Genomic DNA, 14,254 nt, shown 5'->3' on the forward strand with positions numbered 1-14,254 from the left:
TGAGCCCACAACTCCAAACCACTAGCTCAGATCACATTAGTTATAGAAAGGGGAGTCCAATTCCTCAATTGGCCAGTAGGAATAGTTCTCACAGGACTATACAATAAGACTGCCAACAACTCAGTTGACACCTACGTCCTTTCCCAAACTCTAACTAACTCCACCCTGCACAGATTCTTACGAATCATTCCAGAAATAACTTTATTTTCTTTCCATTCCTACTGATGTTGATGATCTGGATAACTTTCCAAATGTGACAGCAAATTTGACAGACTGAGCCATGGCTCAAAGTTGGGGGCAATAGTAGCATAGCAGTTAGTGCAGTGCAATTACTGCTCAGGGCATCAAAGTTCTGAGTTCAATCCCGGCATTTTCTGTAAGTTGTTTGTACATCCTCCACATGGAATATCTGGATTTCCTCCAGGTGCTCCAGTTTCCTCCCAATCCAAAGTGGGTTAATTGTTCATTGTAAATTGTCCTGTGGTAAGGCGAGGGTTAAGTCAAGGGTTGATGAGTGGATTGACTCAAAGGGCCTATTCCAAGCTCCAAGTAAACTAAAAACAGAAACTACTGCAACTGAGCTTCAGGATTGTGGTTTACGTTAAAGAACATCTAACACAGTACCAAGACTGCAGTGGTAGACTTCTCATGTGAAGTAATGAACCAAGAACTAGATACCCTTCAAAGTGGATGCAAAAACATCCTGTGCCATTACTTCCCTTTGGTGTCCCTCCTCCTTCCCTTTCTCCTATGGTCCACTCTCCCCTTTCAGTTCTTCACCTCATCTTCTCACATTGTCTCCCTCCCACTTACCTTCCCGTTACCTGCCAGCTTGTACTCCTCCCCCTCCCACCCACCAGCATCTACGGAGAGGAATAAACATTTGACGTTTCGGGCTGAAACCCTTCATCAGGATTGGAAAGGAAGCGGACAGAAGCTGGGGGGGGAGGGGAAGAGGGAGAAGTACAAAGTGGCAGGTGATAGGTGAGAAGGAGGGAAGAGATGGAGGAGTAAAAGTTGGCAGGTGGTGGGTGAGACCAGGTTAGGGGGAAAGGGGAGGATGAACCAAGTACAGACAATTGAGCAGTGAATACAGTCAGCCCTCCTCATCCGTCAGTTCCACATGCGCGAATTCAACCAACCGCGAATTGAGAAAACACGGAAGTGCTCTTCCAGCACTTGTACAGACTTTTTTTTCTTGTCATTATTCCCTAAACAATGCAGTACTGTATAACAATTTACATAGCATTTACATTGTATTAGGTATTATAAGTAATCTAGAGATGATTTAAAGTATACGGGAGGATGTGCGTAGGTTATCGTGGATCGGGATCGAGAAAAAGTCAGAAGTTTGCTTACTATGCAAGGTGGAACAGGTACATCCAGTATTATTTAGCATCAGTTAGTCAAATGTTTGTCTTAGTATATAGTATATATTTTACCTTTCTATACATATAAAACACTTAAGAACGTATGTTTCAGCGCCGGGCTCGGAAAGTTCCCGAGTTCGATCCAGTGACAGACCACTTCCGAGCACGCTCTCCTTCCGTGCCTGGTTGACGTGGAGGATCAAAAACCCAAAACCCAATAATTAAACCACTGCGTTGCTTAGTAATAATTGCAGCTTTCATCGGGGCAGGGCCTTTCTCACTTTATCCTTTAAAATTATTCTGATCGTTGACCGACGTAGCCTAATACTTTTCCAATGATCGATGGCATTTCACCTCTTTCAGATCACTTTATTATTTCCACTTTACTTTCAATGGTGATTGTGATTATTCTCGTGAACAGTAACACTGCGGATTCAGAGTTTGACCATCAGGTCCTAATGTCCACCGCACTGAGATAGGTTAAATAAGGTCTGGGGTTCCGCTGGGTCCTAATGTCCACCGCACTGAGACAGGTTGATTAAGGGACTTGAGCATCCGCATTTTTTGGTATCTGTGAGGGATCCCGGAACCAATCCCTCGCAGATAAGGAGGGCCAACTGTATAACCAAAGGTTGGTTAAGGCAGCACATGCCATGCTTGCTTTTATTCAGCAAGGCATGGAGTTCATAAATTAGAAAGTTATGCTGCACCTGGAGTATTGTATACAGTTCTATTGCCCTGGAAGAATGTTTTGACTTCGGAGAGGGAGAAAAACAGGTTTACCAGCATGCTGCCTGGATTAGAGGGCATGTACTATATAACATGAGATTGAATGTAATTGGGTTATCTTCTCTGGAATGGAGATCTGATAGAGGTTTACAAGTTATAGAGATACCTAAACAGAGTAGACAGATTTTATCTTTTTCCTAAAGTTGAAATGTCTAATACTAGACAGCTTAAATTTAAGGTAAGAGGGGCTAATTTCAAAGGAGATGTGAGGGGTAAGTTGTTTATCTAAGCAGAGTTGTTGGTGACTGGAATGCACTGCCTGGGTAGTGGCAGAGGCAGATATATTAAACGCTTCTAACAGGCGTTTAATTAGGCACATCAATGTGAGGAAAATGGAAGAATATGTAGGCAGAAGGGATTAATTAGCTATTCAATCACTAATTTAATTGGTTCAGCAAGATACTGTGGGCTGAAGGGCCAGTTCAGGGCTGTACTGTTCTATGTTTTGTTTCATGTTAATTTTCCCTCCCCCTTTGAAACAAATGAAATAATCTCACCTGGCTGTTTCTGCATATAAAGCCACTTTACAACAGCACAAACTAGCTGTAGTTCATGATCACACAATTAAAAGGTACAATTAATTTAATGGAAGCATCAGATTCTCAGCCCCAGCTGTATATGCGGTTACCACAAAGCAGTCCCTAAGGCACAACCTAGTCTAGGTTCAATGTCCCCTGAGCTAACACCTGCCACACTTCACTTCGGATAGCCCTATAATGCAAAAGCAAATGGCCGCAGATAAAATGCCACAATCATCATTGTCCTTGGGCTTTCTCCCAAGGCTTTGGAGTTACAGGAGTGAGGACATGACAACTATACATCACTGGCCTTTCATCCTTTGCGCTTCATGCAGCACAGGAAGAGGCGCTCTTCAGCATGCCTTTATTCTGTGCATTATTAATCCAACATCCTCTCCACGCAGCTCTGAATGCTGCTCCCATCAGGCAGCAGCTACAGGAGCCTTAAGTCCTATGCCACCAGGTTCAAGTACAATTTTTACCCTACAACCATCAGGCTCCTGAACCGGTGTGGATAACCTCACTCACCTCAACTCCGACTGCTTCCACAACCTAAAGATTCATTTTTGAGGCCTCCACAATTTCAACATTCATTATTTTTTATTCTTTTGTATTTGCACAATTTCTTGTCATTTGCACATCGGTTGTCTGTTCATCCTTATGTGTCATCTTTCATTGATTCTATTGTTATTCCTTGTATTTACAGTGAAGGACCGGAAAAAGATGAACCCTTGGGGTTGTATATGGCGACATATATGTACTTCGATAATTAATTTAATTTGAACATCAACTCCCTTTTCGAAGTTATATTTGAATCTCTTCCTACCATCTTTTACGTAGTACATTCTGTGACAATTCAGTTTCAAAACTTGTTTGTTTACCGAACCATTTCAAACTATTCTCTGATTGGAACCACCACTGAAAACAACATCTATTCCTGTAAAGGCTGCTGGCTATTTAAAATTTCATCCATCATCTCTCCTGCTGCAAGGAGAACAAGCCCAGCGTTTGAGTCTCCCGACATACTAACAGTCTGGCCCACAGGGCCTCAACATGCTACCTAATACCCTCACAGAGAATTGAAGGGCTCCCACAAGTTTAACCATGGGTGCAGCAATGACATGGAGAAAGAATGAGTTAAGAGTCTGGGAGTGATACATGAACACTGGGAAGTCACTACACCAAGCCACACCAACTCCATAAAGATAACGAGGCCAAGGTTCTACTCCAGTTTCGATGGACTATTTGGAGATGATGCAGTCCATTAAAAGAATATAGAACATTACAACAAAGTACAGGTCCACTCTGTTGTGCTGACTTTTTAACCTTACCCTAGATCAATCTAACTCTTCCTTCACACAAAACCCTCCATTTTTCTATTATCTATGTGTCTATCTAAAAGTCTCTTAAATGTCCTTCATGTATCTGTCTCTACTACCATCCCTGGCCTGGCATTCCACCCACCCATCTCTCTCTGTAAAAAAAAAACACCTACCTCTGACATCCTCCCTATACTTTCCTCCAAACACCTATAAAATTATGCCTTCGTGTGTTAGCCATTTCTGCCCTGGGAAAAAGACTCTGGATGTCCACTCTATCAATGCCTCTTATCATCTTGTACACATCTATCATATCACTGCTCGTCTTATTCCTCTACTACCCCTTATCCTCCCCACGACTCCCAACCTTCCCTCCACCCCTCATCCCCCTCCATTCTTCTGATCCCTCATCCTACCCTCAGCCTGCTCTCCCTGAACTTCCCAAAACCCCTCTCCCTCCTGACTAGAGGACACAGCCTCAGAATAGAGGCTCCCTGATGTATCTGTCTCTACTACCATCCCTGGCCTGGCATTCCACACACCCATCTCTCTCTGTAAAAAAAACACCTACCTCTGACATCCTCTCTGGACTCTGGATGTCCACTCTATCAATGCCTCTTATCATCTTGTACACATCTATCATATCACCTCTCATCCTCCTGCACTCCAAAGAGAAAGGCCCTCGCTCATTCAACCTATTCTTATAAGACATGCTCTCTAATCCAGACAGCGTTCTGGTAAATCTCCTCTGCACCCTCTCTCAAGCTTCCACACCCTTCACATTTGGACACCATGAAGTGCAGCGGTTACCGCAACGCTATTACAGCATGGGGCGTCAGAGTTTGGAGTTCCATCTGTCAGTTTTACGTTCGCCCCATGAACTGCATGGGCTTACACTGGGTGCTTTGGTTTCCTCCTACAGTCCAAAACGTACCAATTAGTAGGTTAATTGGTCATTGTAAATTGGAATTAGGCTCGGGTTAGCTGGACAGTAAGTTGCTGGATGGTGTGGCTCGTTTGGCCGGAATGTCCTATTCCATGATGCATCTCTAAGTAAATAATGTGATGGCCAGAACTAAACACACTATTCCAAGTAAGGTCTAACCAGGATTTTACAAAGCGGTTCTTCAACTCAGTCCTGCGAGAAAGGAAGGAGTTCTTAACCCTATCAGCTTCCATGGCAATTTTGAGAGATCTATGGACATTATAAACCAACAAAACTTAGAGAAGTGAGAGATACCTATTCACCACTTCATGCCTGTTGTACCCATCAGTGAATCTCTGCTGGCATCCTGCTGACTATCCCAAGCAAAACTTTCAATTGACCTCAAAATCTGTATTTTTGGAATGAGTTCTAATATTTCTGACAATATTTGTCTTACAATTCTATGGCTTATTCCTTTATTGGGTGTTCCCCCACTAGAGAAAATAGTTATATTTACTTCCTTTAATCCTCTTAAAAAAAACTTCAAATAGATCATCCATAACATCTTCGCTATTCTTCGAAAATGATAAGACCAAAAGACCTAGGAGCAGAGTTAGGCCATTCTGTCCATCAAGTCTGCTTCACTATTTCACTATGGCTAATGTATTATCCCTTTCAATCCAAATCTCCTGCTTCCTCCCTGTAACTTTTAATGCCCCTACTAATCAAGAACCTATCAACCTCTGCTTTAAATATACCCAGTAACTTGGCCTCCACCGGTGTCTGTGGCAATGAATTCCACAGATTTACCACCCTCTAACTAAAGAAATTTCTCCTCATCTCTGTTCTAAAAGGACGCCCATATATTCCGAGGCTGTACTATCTGGTCCTAGACTCCGCGAGTATAGGAAACATCTTCTCCACATCCATTCTGTGTAGGCCTTTCAATATTCAGTAGGTTTCAATGAGATCCTCCCCACCCCCACATTCTTCTATACTCAGCAAGTACAGGCTCAGAGCCGTCAAACGTTCCCCATACATTAACTATTTCATTGCCAGGATCACCCTTGTGAACCCCCTGTGGACTCTCTCCAAAGCCAGCATGTGATGTTCTGTACAGAAGTTAAAAACATGGAAATGCTTGCTTTGTGAATTAGCCCTTCACACAGTCTTTTAAAAAAAGCTGTTACCTTTAGTGTAGTGGGTAGCATGGCACTTTACAGCACCAGCTGTAATATTGGGGTTCAAATCTCACCACTGTCTATAAGGAGTACATTCTCCCTGTGACCATGTGGGTTTCCTCCAGGTGCACCAAAGACAAAGGTTAGGGTTAGCAAGTTGTGGGCATTCATGTTGGTGTCAGAAGCACGATGACACCTGCAGGCTGCCCCACATCATCTTGGACTGTGTTATTGTCACAAACAATGCACCTCACTGAATATTTCGATTAACATGTGACAAATAACAAAAGCTTTAAAAAAAACTTTATCTTTTTGGCTTAAGCATAAAGAATTGCTTCCAGCAGGGGTAAGATCAGCCTTTAAAATGACAAGATAACAGAAAGACAGAATTAAGAGACCATATTAAAATGTAAACCATCCACAGATTATCAATTCACAAGGCATCTAAATCCACTAAAAGTTTCACGTGCTTTTTGCCAGCTATCTAAACAGACAGCACCCTAGTACAACAACCACAGTACTCCAACACGTCCCGGAGGGTAATTCCACTCTTTCTGTGAAGGTCGCTGATGAACAAGTTTAATCCTGTTCACTTTTGGCTCAGCCGGTTAAAAACTTACTAATAAACATTGACAAAACATCACATGGAGAAAACATGCCAGGAAGACAATAATGTGAGATATGAGCAGCTCAAGGTCACCATTCTCAGCTTGGCCAGAACACAAACGTAACTCGACGTGTTGAACTCAAAACAAGGTACAGAGCCTGATGCAGTGGTAGTATCTAATTCACCTGTTTCCTGAGCTGCAAAAGCTTACCATTAGAGGACTACACTGTTACGAATATACCACAGTTCTGAGGGGCTGAAGGGTGCGGGATAGCCCCCTCCTTTGTGAGAATCGCAAGATCACTATTAAGTCAGTTCAGGAGACCCAGGAAATGAGAGAAAGACATGCAGAATCCACAAAGAGTTGGAATGTGTCCTGGCCTCCGAAAGGCCCATTGATACCGGCTGTCTCTTGGAGACGGACTTGTGTATTGAATCCAGTAGGATGCATCGAAGCCCCCAGGCAATGAACCCAGGAGGAGGTTGGTGGAGGGATTGCATTATCCCAACCTGATTGACATCTGAGACCCTGTGAGTCAGGATAAAAGAGAGACTGTGGGAACAGCCCCCCAGGCGCACCAGAAGAAACGCTAGCGATCCCATAATAGCGAAAGCCGGTGGGAAGGCCACGTGCATCCGTTTCCATTTGCCCCGGAATCGGTGTGCTTTTGCCACGGAAGAACGGTTTTTAGCTAACAACCGGGAAATCAACTCCCAACGACTCTCGAAGGATTGACATCATAAAAGGAATGGGCAAGTTTTAACCCATCTTTCTCTCCAACCAAAGAGCTGCAGCTTGAATGAACTAAAGTGACTTTTATATTTCCATCGGACAATACATTATCCCCTAGACAACAATAGAGCTATTCCTTATTGATTATTATTATACCCGCGCTTTTAGATTTAGTATTGACGTATATTATGTGTGTTTGCATTGATATTATTTTTGTGTATTTTTATCAATAAATACTGTTAAAAATAGTACCTCTCTATGTTTGCTGGTAAGTGACCCAGTTACGGGGTACGTAACAACACGCAGACTAGTTAAGTAACTGGTAGACTAAGTAGACTAGCAAACCAAGATAGGTGGCGTTGTGGATAATGAAGTAGGTTTTCAAAGTCTGCAGAGAGATTTAGGCCAGTTAGAAGAGTGGGCTGAACGATGGCAGATGGAGTTTAAGGCTGATAAGCGTGAGGTGCTACATTTTGGTAGGAATAATCCAAATTGGACACACATCGTAAATGGTAGGGCATTGAAGAATTCAGTAGAACAGAGTGATCTAAGAATAATGGTGCACAGTTCACTGAAGGTGGAATCTCATGTGGATAGGGTGGTGAAGAAAGCTTTTGGTATGCTGGCCTTTATAAATCAGAGCATTGAGTATAGGAGTTGGAATGTAATGTTAAAATTGTACAAGGCATTGGTAAGGCTGACTTTAGAATATTGTGTACAGTTCTGGTCACCGAATTATAGGAAAGATGTCAACAAAACAGAGTACAGAGAAGATTTACTAGAATGTTACCCGGGTTTCAGCACCTAAGTTACAGGGAAAGGCTGAACAAGTTCGGTCTTTATTCTTTGGAGTGTAGAAAGTTGAGGGGGGACTTGATGGAGGTATTTAAAATAATGAGGGGGATAGATCGAGTTGACGTGGATAGGCTTTTTCAATTGAGAGTAGGGGAGATTCAAACAAGAGGACATGATTTGAGAGTTAGGGGGCAAAAGTTTAAGGGTAACACGAGGGGGAATTTCTTTACTCAGAGAGTGGTAGCTGTGTGGAACGAGCTTCCAGCAGAAGTAGTAGAGGCAGGTTCGGTATTGTCATTTAAAGTAAAATTGAATAGGTATATGGACAGGAAAGGAATGGAGGGTTATGGGCTGAGTGCAGGCCAGTGGAACTGGGTGAGTATAACTATGGTTATAGTTATAAGAACATAAGAAATAGGAGCAAAATACGGACATTTGGCCCATCGTCTGCTCCATCATGGCTGATTTATTATCTGTCTCATCCCCATTCTCTTGCCTTCTCCCTGCAACCTTTGATGCCCTGACTAATCCAGAACCTATCAATTTCCGCTTTAAAGATACCCAATTACCTGGCTTCCACAGACAAGACTGACAATGAATTCCACAGATTCACCTCCTTCTGGCTAAAGAAATTCCTCCTCATCTCTGCTCTCAGGGGACATGCAAGTATTGATGTGTTGCCCTCTGGTCGTAGACTCCCCCCACGATAGGAATCACCCTCCCCATATCCACTCAATCCAGACCTTTCAAAATTCTAAAGGTTTCAATGTGCTCTCCCCTCATTCTTCCAAACTCCAGCGAGTACAGACCCATACGTTACAATCAGGCAACAACTGTGGGAAAACAGTGTTCAATCCTTCATCGCACCTCTACCCCTCAATGCATCTTCCTGATTCCCATCTACAGCTGGGATTCACCAAACAGTTGAAAGAATAATGGAAAATGCAATCAAATAAATTAAATTGCACAAAATTAAAAGAATTGAAGGGTTAAAAGGATTGGAAGGGGCTGGGGGTCCATCATTGAGGATCCACACCATCCAGGCCATGCTCTCTCACTGCTGCCATTGGGAAGGTGGTATAGGAGCTTTAGGTCCCACACTACCAGGTTCAAGAATAGTTTTTAACCCCTCAACCATCAAGCTCCTGAACCAGCGCGGATAACATAATTTATCTTAACTCTGAACTGATTCCATAACCTACAGACTCACTTTTAATATTCTTCCCTTTCACAGTTCACATTTGCACAGTTTGCTTTCTTTTGCGCATTGTTTATTTGTCCATCTTGGCCATGTGTAATTTTTCCATTGATTCCATTGCGTTCCTTTCTATTTACTATAAATGCCTGCAAGAAAATAATTTCAGAGTGCTATATAGTGACATATATGTACTTGGAAATAAATTTACTTTGAATTTTGCAGGCCAGTTCTCCCATCAATACTGCTCTCCATGTTCCATCAATCTACAGGCCATACCAATCAGGGACCACCCAGTATTATTCTGTGACTTTCTTCTACTTTATCATAAACTACATGTGCTGTGTGTGACTACATGTGCTGTGTTTTGCACCTTGGCCCCAGAGAAACAATGTTTCACTTAACTGTATACACGTGTATGGTTGGAGGACGATAAGCTCGAACTTGGAAAGGTAGGAGGTATATTTGACAGCTCATTCAAACAGCCAGCACAGTAACAGCAAACTGAATGGCTACCTCATGTACATGGAATTAAAAATCGTACAACATATTTTCTTTGTTACGAAGAGGTACAGAACTGAACAGCAGGGAGGTTATTTGCAAAATGTGCAACATTAGCTAGGCCACATCCCGGGTATAATCCTGTGATCATATTACAGGAAAGATATGATCATGTTGGAGAAAATGCAGAGGAAATTTAAAAGGTTTGCCAGAACTCTGAAATTTTTAGCAACAAGACTACATCAGATGGGCTAGTTTTCTTTGGAACAAAAAAAACTGAGGGGAGAGTTAACTGAGATGTATAAAATTCTGGGAAACGTAGAAAGGATCTATTTCCTTGATGGAAGGAACACACACCAACCCTCAAGGAGGGTTCAGCAGTGGAAAGAGTGCGCAATTTCAAATTCCTGGGCATCAGCATCTCTGAAAATCTATCCTGGGCTCAACATATTGATGCGATTTAAATTACAGTAATACACACACACACAGTGTATTAGGTGGCGTACCCTCACTCCCAGCGTCTGTACTGTGTATTTCGTATGCATGACACACCAGTCCATGGCCTCCTCTACTGTCCCAATGTGGCCACACAATACCTCAGATTCCACTTGGGTAACCTCAAGCCTGACAGCATGAACTTCCTTGTGCTCATCAAGCATTCCCTTTGGATTCTACTCCCGCAGGTATCGAGTTCCACACAGTTTCCACCTGAAGCAACAATCATGGTCCACTTGGAAGACCAGAGCATCATACTCAGCTAGAAAGACTGGGTGGTAGTGGGAGCTGTGAACACACAAGGATGGGGGTGGTTGCGATTTAGACCTGTGCTCCCTGAGCTGTCGGAGTAGCAAAGCTGTGGAGCTGTGAATACATAAGGCACAATATTACATACTCGGGAAGCAAGAACAATGAAGTGGTAGGATTGTAGTGAGTCACGCTAGTAATGGTGCATACTGGACACACTCAAGTAATGAACCAGGCCCAGCCAAGATGAAAAAGCGCTCTCTCGAAAGCCCAAACAAAAAGAGAGTGCCTTTCTTGTGCAGGAGTCCCAACTGATACACCAAGTAATTAGATGGCCTCATGAACACTTGCCACATTCTCAGAATCGGTCCAATATGGTTCACACCGAGCAGCCAGACTCTATTTTCTCTGCCATCTCCAGTTAATTACCAATAAGTGTTCATATTTTCTTTTGTCACCAACCATTGCAAACCACTGAGCATTCTAATGGCATTGCACCATTAATCTGCGACCAGCACATGCATATCAGCACCTGCCATGCAACACTCAGCTTTGCAACAACATACAGAATATGCCGCAGGTTTAGTGAGCTGGGGATTCTCTCTTTGGAGCAGAATACAAGAGGTGACAAATAGAGATATACATGATAGGGCAGAGATGGCTAATACAAAGGGGCATAATTTTACTATGATTGGAGGCGTCTACAAGGGGTATGTCTGAGGTTTATTTAATACACAGACTGATGGGTGCATGGAACACCCTGTCAGGTATGGTGGTAGAGGCAGATACATTAGGGACATTTAAGAGGCTCATGGACAATAGAAAAATAGTTTGCATTGAACTCAGCACATTCACTACATTTTGTCAACCAGAAACGTTTTCACGTTTCCCGCACCTAGATGACCCTTCTCTTACCTCATGTTTAGAGTGAATATGGAAAAAGTATTAGTTTCATACATAAACAAGCTGGCCGATGAAGAGTTAAAATTAAAGAACGAGGATATGGATATCTTTAAGCCTAGTCTTATCTGCACACCAGGCCTGACCATGTGCCTTATCGTGCAGATTAAAGAGAGCAGAGCACACAGGCTCCTGAATTCTGCTGGGCCTGGTAGCATGCCCAAGCAGGAATGATTGGTACTCATCACCAGGTGAACTCTGAGGAAACCCAGAGTATATCACCCCAAGTGATGCAGTCACTGTTCTGTAAGACCATACGGCCCATCAAGTCACTATATTCCATCACGGCTGACTTATTACTTTTCTCCACACCAACCTCCTGCCTTCACCCCGTAACCATTGATACCCAGACTAATCACAAGCTAATCAAACTCTGCTTTAAATATACTCAATGACTTGGCTTCATGGGCATCCATAGCAATTAATTTCACAGATTCACCACCTTCTGAGGAGTCCCTCCTCATCTCGGTTCTAAATGGACATCCCTCTATTCTGATGCTGTGCCCTCTGGTCCTAGACTCACCCACTATAGGAAACACCCTCTTCATCCTGATTCATCTAACCTTTCAACATCTAATAGGTTTCAATGAGATCCCTCCTTGTCATTCTTCTCCAGTGAGCACAGGCCCAGCGTGATCAAATGTTCCTCATATGCTTCCTCTTTCAAGCCTAGAATCATTCTTGTGAACCTCCTCTGGGCCCTTCCCAATGTCAGCACAGATTTTCTAAGATATGGGGCCCAAAACTGCTCACAATATTCCAAATTCAGTCTGACTAATGCTGTGTTCCCACCCCCGGCTGACAATGTAGCGGGTAAAACTCCTCAAGGTGGATAATGTAGAAAAGGAGACTTTAGTGCCCGGTAAGGATGGTCTCTGTCTCAGGAGTTTTTGGGAGATCCAGATCTGTGAAAATACTCAGCCTGATCCCTCTGCTTGAGGGAAAGATAGTGCACAGTATTTAAGAATAATAAGATGGTTTCTCTCTCCACGGATGCTGCCCACTTTCACCTACTAAAGATCCGCAAAGCTAGCTCAAAAAGGTAAACACACAAATTCTGCAGGTGCAGAAAATACAGGGCAAACAGCAATGAGTAATACACAAACTATGTAGGTCAGGCAGCATCTACGGAGAGGAATGAACAGTCGATGTTTCAAGTTGAAACCCTGCACTTACTCAAAATGCCAGAGTTTATATATACCCAAGGTCTGCCTCAGGTCTCAGCCATAAACATGTCCTGCAGGATCACAGCTCGGTTGCAATCACTGGGCAACTTCCTACATCAACCTTTACAATACCAACGTACTACAGCAAGCTATCATTCATTTTAAAAGCCAACTATTGCAGCTCAAATTTTAAACCTGATGCACCCTCACCCCCAATATTTAAAACAATATTTGTTTTAAACAGTATATGTCACCATATACTGCCCTGAGACTTATTTTCTTGTGGGCATTCACAGTACAGGAAACAGAAAGAAGTAAGTACTGTAAATGTAAACGTTAAGAAGCATTTTAGGGTAAGACAGAGATTTAGAACTGGACTCAGTTATACACATGGGCTTTCTGAGAGAGCAGTTAGTAAAATCTGCGATCCTGGGCTTCATCCATAGAACGAGTAAACAGCAGGCAGATTAGGCAATGTTAATCAGGAACTCACTGCCTGATGAGTTGGTGGAAATAAGCCAACTCAAAAGCTGCACTTGAAACAAGTAATAAGCCGGGTGGCTACAACATGCCAGCCAAAACGGTTGGCAGAATGGCCTCTCCCTGGGCCATCGGTGCTCAGGGGTAGGGGAGGAGGGCTACCTTTGTAGCATGCTTGCACCTTACTGGTGGGATTGGTCATCAACACTGGGTGGGAAGAATGAGGAGAATAGCACAATCTGCAGCGATGACCAGAATTAATGATTTCAGTTGAAAGCATTCTGCACAACCGGGAAAGAGACAAAAATGTCGTTTTACTGGTTCCATAGGGCCAGATTGCTCAGATTATCACTGCGTGGCAGGTGTGTTACATTGAGATATTTGTTCCTTTAAATTTCAATAACAAAACCTTCTCAGTTTAACTGCTTCACATTTGAATAACTCATGAGAATCACACAGCCATACAACATTATAGTGAAAAAAACAGGCCCTTTGGCCCAGCTAGTCCATGCCAAACTATTATTCTGCTTGGGCCCATCGTTCCACAGCCAGACCATAGCCCTCCATACTCCTTCTATCCACGTACCCATCCAAACTTCTAAATGTTACAATTCAACCCACATCCACCAATTCCATTGGTAACCCATTCCACACCCTCACCATCCTCTGGGTGAGGAAGACTTCCTCTCGTGTTCCCCTTAAATACTTAACTTTTACCCTTACCCAACGACCTCTAGTTGTAGTCTCAGTGGAAAAAGCCTGCTTGCATTAACTCTGTCCATACCCCTCATACACTGCTTTACATTAGGTCAGATTTGAATGTTTTAGTCAGGCGTGGGGCGTGGGGAAATATCACAACTAAACACTTGGGTGTGAAGTGGGAGCTCACTTTTAACTTTACATAGGACCTGGGCCTTTGCTCATAATTGCATTTGGTAATGTATCAGGAACATCAGGACAGGAATGGTTGG

At 43.0% G+C, this 14,254-nt stretch overlaps 1 protein-coding gene across 5 annotated transcripts in view; it reads right to left on the reverse strand.

Moving 5' to 3' along the window:
- LOC132395755 (serine/threonine-protein kinase 38) overlaps positions 1-14,254 on the reverse strand; it is a 115,974-nt gene that overhangs the window by 84,965 nt on the left and 16,755 nt on the right. The window lies entirely within an intron of this gene.

Source organism: Hypanus sabinus, chromosome 6 (genome assembly GCF_030144855.1).
Source record: "Hypanus sabinus isolate sHypSab1 chromosome 6, sHypSab1.hap1, whole genome shotgun sequence".
Classification (NCBI taxonomy): domain Eukaryota; kingdom Metazoa; phylum Chordata; class Chondrichthyes; order Myliobatiformes; family Dasyatidae; genus Hypanus; species Hypanus sabinus.